The sequence below is a fragment of the Rhinolophus sinicus genome, chromosome 4 (genome assembly GCF_057876585.1).
Source record: "Rhinolophus sinicus isolate RSI-liver-muscle chromosome 4, RSI-T2T, whole genome shotgun sequence".
Classification (NCBI taxonomy): Eukaryota; Metazoa; Chordata; class Mammalia; order Chiroptera; family Rhinolophidae; genus Rhinolophus; species Rhinolophus sinicus.
This window is the reverse complement of record NC_142504.1, coordinates 110671875-110685926: the sequence shown is the minus strand read 5'-3', so window position 1 is coordinate 110685926 and position 14052 is coordinate 110671875. Positions and strand designations below refer to the sequence as shown.

At 30.5% G+C, this 14052-nt stretch overlaps 1 protein-coding gene across 2 annotated transcripts in view; it reads left to right on the top strand.

Annotated features, from left to right (window-relative positions):
• Window positions 1-269: 269 nt before the first annotated feature.
• The window catches only part of CDH19 (cadherin 19), a 51816-nt gene continuing 38033 nt past the window's right edge, over window positions 270-14052 (top strand). For both annotated transcript variants that reach the window (XM_019729360.3, XM_019729359.3), the window contains exon 1: window positions 270-444. The gene's annotated coding sequence lies outside the window, so the exon portion shown is untranslated. The remainder of the gene's footprint in view (window positions 445-14052) is intronic.

Genomic DNA, 14052 nt, shown 5'->3' with positions numbered 1-14052 from the left:
GCCACTTGTAGAATTCTCTTACATAAGTTGAATTCCCTCCTTATCACCTCAAGCCAATAAGTACTTTATTTTCTTTTTGCTTGTTGTTAGGAAAAAGGGGGAAAAAACAAAAAAAGATAATCAGCTCATGCTGTTTGCTGGTGCTGTGTGCATTTTAATCCCAGACTATGCGCGGACATCAGAGTGACCTTATGATATTTTGCACAAAAGGCTCAGTGTTCATAGCTTTACTCAGAGAACCCAAAATAGCATTCAGTAAGCAGTGACATACTGAGTGTCCTGGTACTGAGAGCAGAAGCGTCTGTGACTGAGAGGCGTGTGGCTCCTGGAGGTCTGAGGAGAAGCCGGTGAAGAAAAATAGGAACACTCTCTCCTACTATCTACTGTCCCTCAGGTGTTTAGTGCAAATTTTGAATTTCAGAACTAGAACTTGAAGATCCACAGGTAAGAATGTGAGAATCAGGCATATGTTAAATGAGATAAATGATCTTTCAATGAATATAGGGCCAACAAATACTTGAGGAGCTCTTTGCTAGTTCATAAGGACAAAAAAAAAATCCTAAAAGTTTTATAGCGATGACATGTATATTGAATTTTTTCTAAAACAAATATTCGTGAGAACAAATCGCCATCTCTACAATTCAGGTTGAGGAAAACAAAAGTTGCTCATAACTAGCCATTTAAAATGTTAAGTTTCTTGGGAGGATTTTATCACTACTGCATCTTTTTCTTTCTCCAGAATTTTGTTTTTTGATTTACTATGCATTTACTTTGGTATTATCAGATGCTAGGAACAATAAAGTCATCAACTTTAAAGATATGAGAAAATTGTTTATTTATAGGGTAAATATTTTCATATAACAAATAATTTATTTTTTAGAAAATGATATTCAGTGTGGAGCTTTCCGCACATCTGGATAAAACTAAATGTTTCTTTGAGGGACAATATATTATCAAAGCTGATATATAATTACTTTATTTTCTATCTCTTTTGTCTATCAAATTTTCTATCGATATTCAAAAATTTTTCAAACAAAAAAGTTTAATTCAGGATGTTATAATAATAACAAATAAAAGTAAAATATTGAACATGTTATGAACACAAACACATTCATATTCAAACACGTACACACATGAATTTACAATATATTATATCTATTACATGTAATAAAAAGGCTAATTCATCAAGTCTGAAAGACATAAAAGTGTAAGTTAAGAAAATGCAAAATGTGAAAGACATTTAATATTGTTTCAATTTAAATTCATTACAAGTAATTTAGGTTACTAATTTCAATGAAATATTTCAATGTAATTTTGCCATAGGAATTTAGTAAATCTGTAACTACCATATAAAAAATGCATACACATGAAGATGTGAACAAAAATTTCTAAATTGATGGCAAATGTTTTCTTTAGATTATGTAAATTTATACTTAGCTCTACTAATGCATTTTTTGAATTACTATATCTATAAAGAAGACATTATTTATATAGACATTTGCAAATTTAGTAATGTATATTTTGAATGTATTTGCAATAGTAAATAATAAAACAATATACATCCATATAATATATTTTATTAAAAATTCTAAGTACTTCAGATGTTTAAGTGTTGTAAGTATGCAAATATACATGCTTAAAAATGTTTATTTGAAAAAGCTGAAAGGAATTAAGAAGTACAAACTTTCACAAACAACATGTCACAAGGATGTAATGTACAGCACAGAGAATATAGTCAATAATATAGTAACTTAGTAATATATATCAACTATAATTTTAAAAATAAATTGAAAAAAGATTTAAATAAATAAAATATTAAATTTCAATGTAATGTGAATATTTCTGATTCCCAAATTTTGCAACTAATAAAAATATTTTGAAAAATAAATAAATATCACAGAATTCAGTCTAGAATTATTCCATTTTAAAAATAACCAACTTATGAAATCTAGAAATTATCAGATCTGTGATTCTTTAAATGTGTTTCCTACTTTACTAAGTCTTTAACAATGGCTGAAATGTATCAGTTTATTATTTAAATTATATCTGTGTTTTATAGTTTCAATTTTAGTAAAGTCATTTACTTGTGCCTTAATGAAATATTGATACTTTTCACTCTGTCTCTCTGTCTCTCTATCTCTCTGTCTCTCTCTCTCAGACACACACACACACACACACACACACACACACACACACACACACATCACACACAATTTGTAAGTCTTAAAACATATATTATCTATTTATATTCTTTGTTTTGTTTTGCTTTCCCCTTTGGAATGTTTCCAAAGTCCTTGTCTCCAGGGTATATCTTTTTTATTAATTCAATTAAATCACTGTAAATTGAAGATGCTTTAAAATGCTGTGCACAAATGCATTCTTAAGAATTGTTAATATTATTTTAGAAATTTGTCATAATATATCTACATATAATTTGATAATGGCATACTATGATTATTTATAAATGGATATTGAATTTTTTGCCACTCATGGTCTTAACTTGTGCCACTTAAATATTACGTTATATTTCAAATATAATAGAGTAGCACTTAACATGTTATTGAGCAGTAATACAATAATAATACGTGTGTTTTTATATAGTTTATAAGGACCTATTGTTTTTTCCACATAACTTTCTTTAGATTGCTGCTGACAGCTCACAGATTTGAGAAATGATTTACTTTTATCAAAGTGACCTGAAAGATGTTTGACACATTTTTAAAAAAATCAAAACCGTAAGAGTTTGTTACCAACTCACATCAAGACTCAATAAAAAAAATCCAGCTGAAATCTAAAGCCTGACTTTTCACAACTCAGAACAAATCAATTTCTTTTTCAAACGATGCATGCCCTCTTGCAGATTCTGATATGATCCAGTAAGAGAATTCTTAACTCACTTTCAAAACTGCTCTAGATTAGTAAAACAAATGTTTTGTCAGAAATTTGTTGAATTAGTTAATGACATTCAGAATCATCAAAGAATGACGTAATATTAATTAAATCAAAATGTATCCGTTTTTATAGACTCTGCTTTGGCATGCAAAGTCAAACAAAAACAAACCCACAGAGGCAGACAACTAGTTGGGGGTTACCAGAGAGGGAGATGGGCGGGAGGTGGACAAAACAGGCCATGGGGCTCCACTGTATGGTGATGGATGAAAACTGCACTTTCGGTTTTGAGCACAATGTAGTGTATACAGATATTGCATTAGAATGCTGCACACCTCAAACTTACATAATGTTATAAACCAACATTACTTCAATAAAATCAAAATTAGAAATGTTATTTAGGACAGTGACTTATCAACATATAGGATCAGTACATCCACACTTTTTCTATTCATTCTAAGAACTTACATGGTAAATGAACTTTGATAATTTGCAGGGTAGTATATTAAAGTGGAAATAATTTTGGCACATCAGTTATGGCTTAAAATAACCTAGGTAATTTTCTGTAAGTGCAAAATTTAGAACTGTCATTCCTATGGAAATGAGCAAATTATACATAAATCATAGGAAAGAGAAGCACCACCATTTTTTCTTTAAATTGGGTTATAGCTAAATTGTATCCAAGAGTTTGCCATCTATTTTATTCTTAAAAATCTCTGGCGGAGAGTCTAAGAGTCCTTTGATAAAGAGATAGTAGAACCAAATTCAGAGACAAACATGAAATGATACTAGAACATTAAAATACATAGAAAATAATATAGACACATCTTTTTTAAATTTTTAATGGTATTGTTTTTTGTCATTCAGCACATTTTTCTTGATGGTGCTTGAAACTGCTCTTGAATTAGTAAAGCAAAATATAACCCATTTCCCATAGGGTTAGAAAAAACATACAGAGGCCATAACATCACTTTTCAGTTGGGCATAAATCCACCTCTTGTAAATAAGATGTTTTTTCTTAGGGGTTGTATGAGATTTTGGTTTCTCTTTGCTTATGTATTTTCTCTCTTTCATCAAATGTCTATAGGATATGCCAGTTCTATAGGCATTTCAGAATTTGATTACAAATGTATTGGTTATTAATAAATAAGCAAATGCCTTTGCATAAACAATACATGCATACACATATTTGTGTCTATATATTTTGTCTATTGACAAATTACAAATTTATATATATGCTCATTTGATAATTTTATGACAACACAAATTATTTGTTAAAATGCTGTGCCATTTTATCACGTGTGTATTTAATGAAGTCATTTATATGAAATTTAATGTAAACTATTTTAAAGAAATGAAGTAATATTGTCATTTTGTGTGTGTGTGTTTAAACTAATGCTTAAAACACACAGCTCTTAACTCATGAGTTTAATTTTTGTGAGATTATGTGAAATTTCATTCTAAAGGTGCCATTGAGACTTTGTTTTATAGGGAAAAAAAGAATAAGCAGAACATGTTTAAGGCTGTACCAGTATATGTATGTAATAGTTAAATATTACAAATCATAGTAAGATATTAATTAACTGATTTCTGCATATTATGGGGGGGAAATGGTGATAGGGTTGCCAGATTTAAAAAGACAAAATGTTATGTGAGGAATTACTTCATAGAGGACATGATTCCTTTGTACAGAATATAGTAATTCTCCCCTATCCTTCAACAAATTGAAGTTGTTCATAGTCCATATAACTAAAATTTTTAAGAAAAAAGAGATACATTTATTTGCTCAATGATTCATTCATTCATGCATCCAGATTATACTGAATACTGCTACATTTAAGCACTTAAAAAAAGGCATATTTACCCTCTCTGGCATCAATTACAAAGGAATCAAAAACTTATAGGAGATAACCTATCTCTTAAAATCCATTTTGTATCTCAAGTTAACTATATTCATGATAGTTTTCCTTCCTTCAATTTGCATGTATTTTTAACCCACCCTGTCTCTTGGACATATGCTTTTACTGTTTTCTAGATTTAAAAACATACCTGTTTTAATTTTTTTTCTATATGCATTTTATTTGGAATTTTAATGATACTCAAAATTCTTAGTTTGGGAATTATAGTATAGGAATTTATTTACTATAAAAGCATGCCATTCATCTTAAAGGGATTTAAAGTGTTCATATATTTGTGCAGTTAATATACTTTATTCAGACTATTAGACCTGCTACTAATACGTTATTCTGTGTGAATGTAGACTCATTGTCAGTTGTAGATCTCTCTTTGTATTTACTGTTCTTAACTGCCTTTCATCTTTATAATCACATATAAAATAAAACACTTTTTATTTACTCTAAAAATTTAACATCTGCTTTTCTTGTTTTTAAATATTAACTGCTATTATTGTTAATTAATGTCACAAACTAAAAACAGCTAATAAAAAAAATTATATGTTGCCTGCCATTTCATAGGAATGCTACTTGAACTAATGTCTGTACATCTATATCTATCTATCTATCTATCTATCTATCTATCTATCTATCTAGTACAAGTCCAAAATAATATAATAATAATAATAATACCTCTACTAATTACTTAAGAAAGAAAACCGATAAGCTGTGCACCTCAAGGAAAAAAAATCTAAAATTGGTTATTTTGCAGAAAATGTATTTTCCTTATATCTAACAAATCTTGATTTAAAAGTTGTACATCATAACTCTAAAGATGTGAAGATTTTTTTCAAGTTTTAGTTTTTTTTAAATGGCATACCCAAAATTGATTTCAATATTTCATATATTGTGGGCATACATGTAAATTATGCTGGTATTAAATGCTTAAGGAATGCCTCTGAATCTGTATGCTCCAGACACATGGTGAAATCGCACAAAAAATACAACTCAAGATAAAAAATTGTGCGCGTTTACTTTAAACATAGTGAAGAAATGGCAGTATAATTCCTTTGCTACCTAAAATTGAAGATAAAAATATCCTTGGAAAAAACAGGACTCAGTTGAACTAGAGAAACCAAGACTTGACATGTACACAAGAAGGACTTAGCTGAATTTTCCAGGCTATGGAGATTTGTAGTCTATTTAGCTACCCTTAATGTCTTACCTTGGAAATGGCTTAACTTGGGCTGCTGTCTGATCATGTTTTTGAAATTAATATGCAAATGTACCTGTCCCTGGGCATGGAATATTTCTTCCTTACTCTGACCCTATTCACCTTCTCACATTCTTTCAGGTTAGGCATTTTTATCTCTTCTATTAGTTTGACAACTCTTTATTCCAGCTATTATCTGTAGCTGGCCTCTGTGACTCCCTTTCTCTCATGAGTTTATATAAGCTCACTTTGATCTTCTTTCTTATCTCTTTAAATGGAGGTTAATAATTAATAGCTCATTGAGTTACAAGAAAGATTAACATGAGAATGTATGAAGTACCTATTTTGGTGTCAGGTATATAGTTGGTGATTTTAATAGGGTGCCAAGCTATGTAATCAAGTAGCTGCCATATTCTCATCAATGACATACTACAACAATTTACTCAGAGTCAGTGAGAGTGCAGCGCTCAGCTCCACACAGTGACTCAGTGACCCAAGCTTGATTGAGGCTCCACCATCTCATAAGTACAGCCTCTGGCTGCCAAGGAAGGGAGAGATAAGACAAAAGAATTATTCAACTGTAAGGTGATAGATATCACTCTTATAATTCATTAGCAAAACTAGTTATACAAGTCAGCCCAATGTAAAAGCGGTGTTGATAAACAATAGTATGTCTACCACAGTTACAAAAATATATTATTTTATTTTTTTATTATTTTTTAATTCTCTTATTTCATATCCTAGTTTCATTCATTTATGCTTACTAATCATCCAAAGTTTAGGGATAGCTTATGAAATCATACAGAATTAAAGCCAAGCTTTCCTTAGAGCATTGGGGTGGAAAGGTATAATTGTGGTAACAATTACAGATCTCTCTGAATTTGGAATGACAAAAATGCCCACTTAGAATCTTTGCCTATAATTTTTACAGGTATCTTAACCTCAGTATTTCTAAACCTACTTTGATACTCCCTACACAGGCAATCTCACTTGAAATCCAATTGGTCATAGAGTTTTGTGAATTCTGTTTCCATGTTATTCATTGAGTTTCTTACTTGCATTACCCTTTCTGGGGGCCATGATTAGCTGAGTGTTGGGATGCATTTGCACTTTCAAGTAGATGATAAACTGCCATGGATCCAGAATCATAGATGGTAGAAATGGAATGACAATTCCAACATCCTGGAATCACAGATGCTTTTAAGCACAGATTAGAAGATCCAGATCATTTCACTGAAAACTAAACCATATTGCAACTAATGATTAAAATTAAAATAAATATAAATGAAATATAAAGGTAGACATTGAGATGGGAAATAAGACAATAGGTGATATGGATTCCCTAAGATATTTCTGCTGAAACAGTTCAAATACCTAACATTTTTCCATTATTAATACCCTTTCTTCTCTGTTTTAGTTAAGATTTTAAATTGAATCACACAAGAAAAAGTACCTTCTTTGAAATAAATATTGAGGCAGTATCTATAACATTAAAAATAAAGGAAAGACTTCTAGGTATACTGTATAACTTGCCACTAAACATCCATTTTCCTGCTCTATAAGGAATTATAAAGAAGCTTATGTAATAAAGAGGGATTGTTAAAAGACATTTGCAGGCCTTCTTTTTTATTTTTATTTATTTATTTTTTTGCTTTATAAATAATCCCTCAAATTAAAATAGAAGAAGAGTCTCTAACTACTTTCTCTGTAATAATATTACCACTTACAGTCGCAAGAGCCACATTCTACTATTTGTTTCACACTGAATTTGCTTTCTTCAGACCCTGATATAAGACGTTAGACAAGAAGTATTTTTAAGTAACATTTTAGAAACCATGAATTTAAGAGTTTTCCTTTTTCTTTTTAAGCTTTGGAACTTTCTGACCATCACAAAGTATAAATCTTTTGAAATATTAGTTTGGTCAGCCCACTAAATTGTTTTCTAAAGATGGAGACATTATATTAATTGCCATCTGCTTTTCTTTATGAGAAGCTGGCTTAGTTGAACTTCGTTCAGCTTGCACAAGCCTTCCAGAATACATTATATTTTTATAAGTTTTCACAGATGGAATAATTATCTTTATGTAACCAAGAAGAGGTCATAGAAGACAATTTCTAATTAGATCCAGTTACAAATGTTATAAGTGCATAGATTATAATATTTTCATCCCTTAAGTCATAATTAGTCGTCTTTGAAAACATAATTGTTCTGAGTCACCCTGGGATCATTTTCATCCTATCTATGCCCATGCACTATCACATATTGTTTCAAGCATGACAAAGTGTATTTTTCATAGCCACTTATCCATGCTTGGTGGTGGTGGTGGGGGAGACATCCAAATCATTTGAAAATACGTGTAGAACACAACGTATTTTACACTGTTTTTGCAAGAGTCATCTATAAAGTTTTATATATGTGTGTATTGTTTGCAGAAATAGCAGTAGTTGAACATTTCAAAGTTTAGAAATAAAGAAATTATTAGATCTCCACCCCCCCCTTATAGGTTGCTATTTTTATGTATCTAGTTTAAAACACATAACAATATGTGTCAGTCGGTATTCTGTCTGCATCAACTCATTTAACCAAGATAACAACCCTTTGGGATAGGCACTATTGCTATCCTCCTTTTTCACGTGAGACAGCTGAGACACCCAGAAGTTACGCCTTGTGTCCAAAGTCATGCAGCCAGTGTGGGTGGCCGTCTCGTCTAGTCATTCAGCCATCTTTGCTCCCTGGGTGGCTCTTCATTCCAGCAAGCTGACTTTAGAATATTCAGCTCAACATATTTGGGAGAATTACCCCAGAATCTTTATTCACTGTGGTGCTAAATGACCTTTATTTATGTAAAATAGTTTTATAATTCATTACAAAATTATGTCTGTATATGTATGAGCTGAATAAATAGTAAAACATAGAAATACACATGAGGGAAAATTTAAACCATTTATAATTACTCAATTCAGAGATATTTTCTGTTTGCATATGAGAGCATGATCTCCTACACCTTCTCTGCGTTCATCGACATTTTTTCCTTAAATGAATGGAATTCATTTCCGTAATTTAAAAAATTCCATTCCTTAAATGAATGGAATCATTGCGTGTGATTTAATTTCTGTTTTTTTTTTCCACCTAACAAAGTGCTATAGCTATATTTTCATATCATGTGGTGACTTTACAGAACCACTATTAATGGCTGAATAACAGTTATTAATAATAGCAATTTTGAAATTATTTTTTATTCACCTGTTTCCGTCTTGACTGTGAAATCAGTTTTATGTATCTTCTCCAAATGAATAGATTGAAGGTATTCAGGGGATTTTTAGTGTTTTTAAATTGTACAATGAAAATAAAAATATAGACAAATATACATGTGTTTAACTCCTTAAATAATATAAGTGATAATAGAAGAATTGGGGGGATATTAGAAATAAAGTATTGCTTTATTCATCCGTGTTACACATTTTTAGAAGAACATTAAGAGAAAAAGGGATTTCAGAAAAGAAAATACTTTCTAATCTTGACTGCAGTCACACAGGAAATCAAATGTAAGAAATAGCTTATGGGCAGGTAATAGCTAAATTAAAATCAGATTACAAAACAGCAAAGAGATAATTAAGTTCTATACAGATTACTTGCATTGGCAACATATAACTAGGAATATGATCCAAAAGGAGTTTTAGACGAATCCTCAGTACAGAGCCATACAAAGATTTAACCTTGAAATAATAAGGAGAAATCATGTTTTGGTAGCTGTGGAAGGGGGGAAAAAGTGGGATACCAGATTTTTAAAAAATGAGATTTTTGCCAGTGTGTATTTCGTCAACTGGAATCTGTGTTTCATTCTAGAATATTCTGCATGCTCAGGTTCAATCGATGTTTAGCAATCCGAGTATGGTGCTCATTTAAGGGGCACGCCTCACTGCTTAAACATAAGCAATCACATTCGCAGGCCTAGGAATGGGATGAACTTGTCGCTCCAAACCCTAGGACACCACACCAATGATGCATGGAGAAGGCTGTGATGTCAGAGATAGCCCCAGAGGCTGCTATGCGGGTGCTCTGACTTTACATTGCTTTATCTGCAGCACACGGCTTTTATTTGTGACAGTAAATATGTACAATATGCTTAATGATAGTTCATAAATGGGCCAAAGAAAGATCTTTTATATTCTAGGTCTATGGAGAAAGAGTTGGCACATGGTTAATCATAATTTTTGGTCCAGAAATACTGTTCCCTTCTCACTTGTGTACACCAGCTCTATCCACTCACATCCCTTTCCATATTTCCTATTAGTGGTTCTGAGAAAGCCATTTAAAAATCTTTATGGATAGTGTCACTCTACGAGGCTGCCAAGTTTCCTTTGATTTTTAAGAGATTACAAATAGGATTAAGTTTCTATATTTATCTTGTCGACATTTCCCCAGCTTCAATTTTTATATTCCCCCTCACAACCACCAGATCCATCATTCTGACTTCCTTTTTTTTTCCACCTCACAAATCTTTAGAATAAGGGAGGGTTGTCCTAAAAGGGGAATAACAGAAAACATTATATAATGTCTGGTTTCAGTTATAGGTCTTTATTCAATTTAAGTAAGGTGAATTATCAGTGCCAGATGTCATGCACGATGTTAGATATCTATGCATTTTCTTTCTTCCATGCAGTTAAGCGAGGTATATATTATGCACCCTATTCTCTTAATGTTATGTTTCCAATCCTACCTTTACTGATTAGTAACTATTTGGTACTGGGCAGGTCACTTAAATTTTCTTGCTATAAATTCCTTCATATGTGAATGTAGCACATTAGATGAAATGTGCTTTTTAATGCTAAAATCAGATGATTCTACTTGAACATAATACATTGATGCTTATGAAAATAGTACAAATAAAATATTAATATAATTATTTTATTATGTAATATTATGTTAATACCACTGCCATTTTATTTTTATTCATTATGTATTTTGAAATGTACTGTATACTACATTTTATTTAATATATATTTATAACTATGCCTAGAACCGGCAGAGATTAAATCTAAATACACTAACATGAGACAGTATGAGCATTTTTTTCCCCCCATATTGAAATAATATGCAGTTTTTACCCAGGTGTTCACCTGATTGGAAAATATATCCAGGACTGCTGATGTAAGGTGAAGGTATCACTGCTTGTTTCTCTGGAGAACATTTCAGAATACTAATTGATAGCATTTTTCCTTATTAGCTTGGACTCAGTCCTGTGTATTTCTCAGTCTGGCACTGCTGACAGCTGCCAACACTCTTCAATCACAAATGGACCATTATTTGAAATGTTTTCTCTTCCCCTGAAACATATGACCATTATAGAAAATTCAGAATGTGGAAGAATATAAACAAAGCCACAATATCTCATCATTCAGGCATATTTACTACGACCATTTCATTCTTGTGTTTTTATACAAAAAGCTTCAAATGATAGGGTAACTCATATCTGTTTTATTATAATTTATGATTATAAAGTATTTTAACTTTTTAAAATTTAATTGTGAAATATTTCAATCACACACTTAACCAGAAAAATACAACATATGGTAGAAAAATAACCTAGATTTAATGAATATTGTTGTTTGACATATATACTTTAACTTGTTTTAGAGGGAGACAAATGTAACAGGTATTTCTAAACCTCAAACTTTAAACCATGTTTCTCTTTGCTATCATGGTAATTATCATAGTTTTTATCATAATTATCAAAATTATCATAATTTTGCATACCATTTTTCATTTCCTAGACTTATATACAAAAATCTATTTATGACAATAGTCTCATAAGGTATCATCTTATAATTTTGAAGCACTTCTATAGTTGGTATCGTATAGTACCCTCATTTGAAATTTCTTATTTTCACATATTTTTTCCAACTAATCTGATTTATATGTGCCTGCCAGTGGACAAATTTGAAAGTTTCTTCATGTATAAAGGAGTAAAAAATAGCTACTAGTTTATAGATTAAATATATTTATACTCCTGTGAGACCACCATCTCAATCAAGATGATGAACACAACCATCATCCTGAAAAGGTCCCTCATGACCCTGGCAGTCTTTCCTTGCTATTCCTTCATCATCTGTATTCTCTTATAACTAATCTGTTTTCTGTCCACTGTATGAGTTTAGATTTTTTTTGGAATTATTATATATAAGTGGAAACATACAATATGAGTTTTTTTTGTCAAGTTACTTTCACTCAGCACAATTGTTTCAAGATGCTATTGTGTGTATCGATAGTTCATTTTGATGTACATCGGTCTCTCGTCAACAGCAGTCTACTTGAATTAGTTATATCACTACTTATAGGAAGTTGACTACCAGATATTTTCATTTTCCACAGCTCACTATTTGTGTCATTATGATCATGAATTTTACTTCTATATATGTTCAATATCTTATAACACATTGTTATTAATGCACAAATAGTAAATTATTTAAAAATATTAAAGAAGCAGAAGGATAGCCTTTTATATGTATTTGTATATTTAGTGTTTCCATCTCATTTCATTACTTTATGTACATTTACACGCCCTTCATTGTGAATATTTTCTCCTCAATATTATTATAGTGCAGCTATGCTGTTAATTTCCCTACTTTGCTTTATATTACCCTTGTTTTGAAGGATATATAATTATAAGTTAAAAGTTTTTCTCTCAGAACTTAAAGTATGTTGTATTGCCATCAGTCTTACGTTATTTCTGATGAACATTTATTGGGTATTCTTATTGTTTACTTTTTTCTGGTGAGATTTTAATATTTTCTGTTTACATTTTATTTGTAGTAATTTTACAATAAATCCTTAGTTTTTTGTGTGTTCTGCTTAGTGTTTGTTGAGAGTCTTTTTGGGTGTGATTTTGTTTTGGAAATCTGAAAAACCATTGGCCATTGTTATTATTTTTTAACCCAATTTTTTTCTTCTTCCTTTTTGGGAATCCAATTGTACTTTTATTATGTCACTTGAAATGGGTCCACAGTTACTGAAATTATCTTTATTTTTAAAATTATTTTTGCTTCTGTATTTTATCTCTGTACTTTAAGTTGTATAATTTCTGTAAAAAATTTTCAAAACCAATATATTTTCTTCTATAGCATTCAATCTTTTGATAAAGCTATCCTGTGATTTTGTTTTTTATTTCAGATATTAAATTTTCAATTGTAGCAGTTTCATTTGGTTATTTTGAATTTCTGTTTGCTGTTTTTCACCATGTGGTCACTGAAATAGTCAACTTAGGCAATGACCATCAATAACTGATAAAACTTTAAAAAAAAGATTGACTAGGAAATTTAAAATAAAATATCCAACTGACAATATATGAAACTATTAATAAATCTTAGAAGAAAAAAAAAACTTCAATACTGAAAACAAAATGTGAAAAAATGCTAGGTATTTTATACATTCAGAAATCATGCAATAGGCATTACAGAGGATCAGCTATGGGAATTTTTGACAAATATTTAAAACTGCATCTAATTAAGTCTATTAATTTACAGAAATAAAGAATCATATTAAATCACACTGTGGGATACAGTTAGCAAAATCGATAATGTGGGAAACTGTATAGGATAAATGACTTTGTCCAACACATAAATGAAGAGGAAAATTAGAATCATGAAACTTATAGACTAAATGAGACTTAAGGAATGTATCAACAACCTGCTTTGTGTGGATATAGTTAAATCCTGAATCAAAGATGTTTAAAAAATTTTAATTTGAACACTATTGAATATTTGATTATATTAAAATTTATTCCTAATTTTTTTAATATTCAATCTTGATCTTTAGAAGGTTGCATACACATAGATATATAGCATTTGTGCAGAAGTGTGTGTATTTGTGTAATGAATGCTTTCAAATGACATGACATTTGAAATTTGTTTTAATATCAGAAAGTGGGTATGTATATAGATGAAACAAGAATGTCCAAGCTTTGATAATTTTGAAGTTGAGTAATGGTGCATAGATGTTCATGATACTATTTTCTCTATTTCTAGATATATGAAAATATCATAATATAAAATTAACAA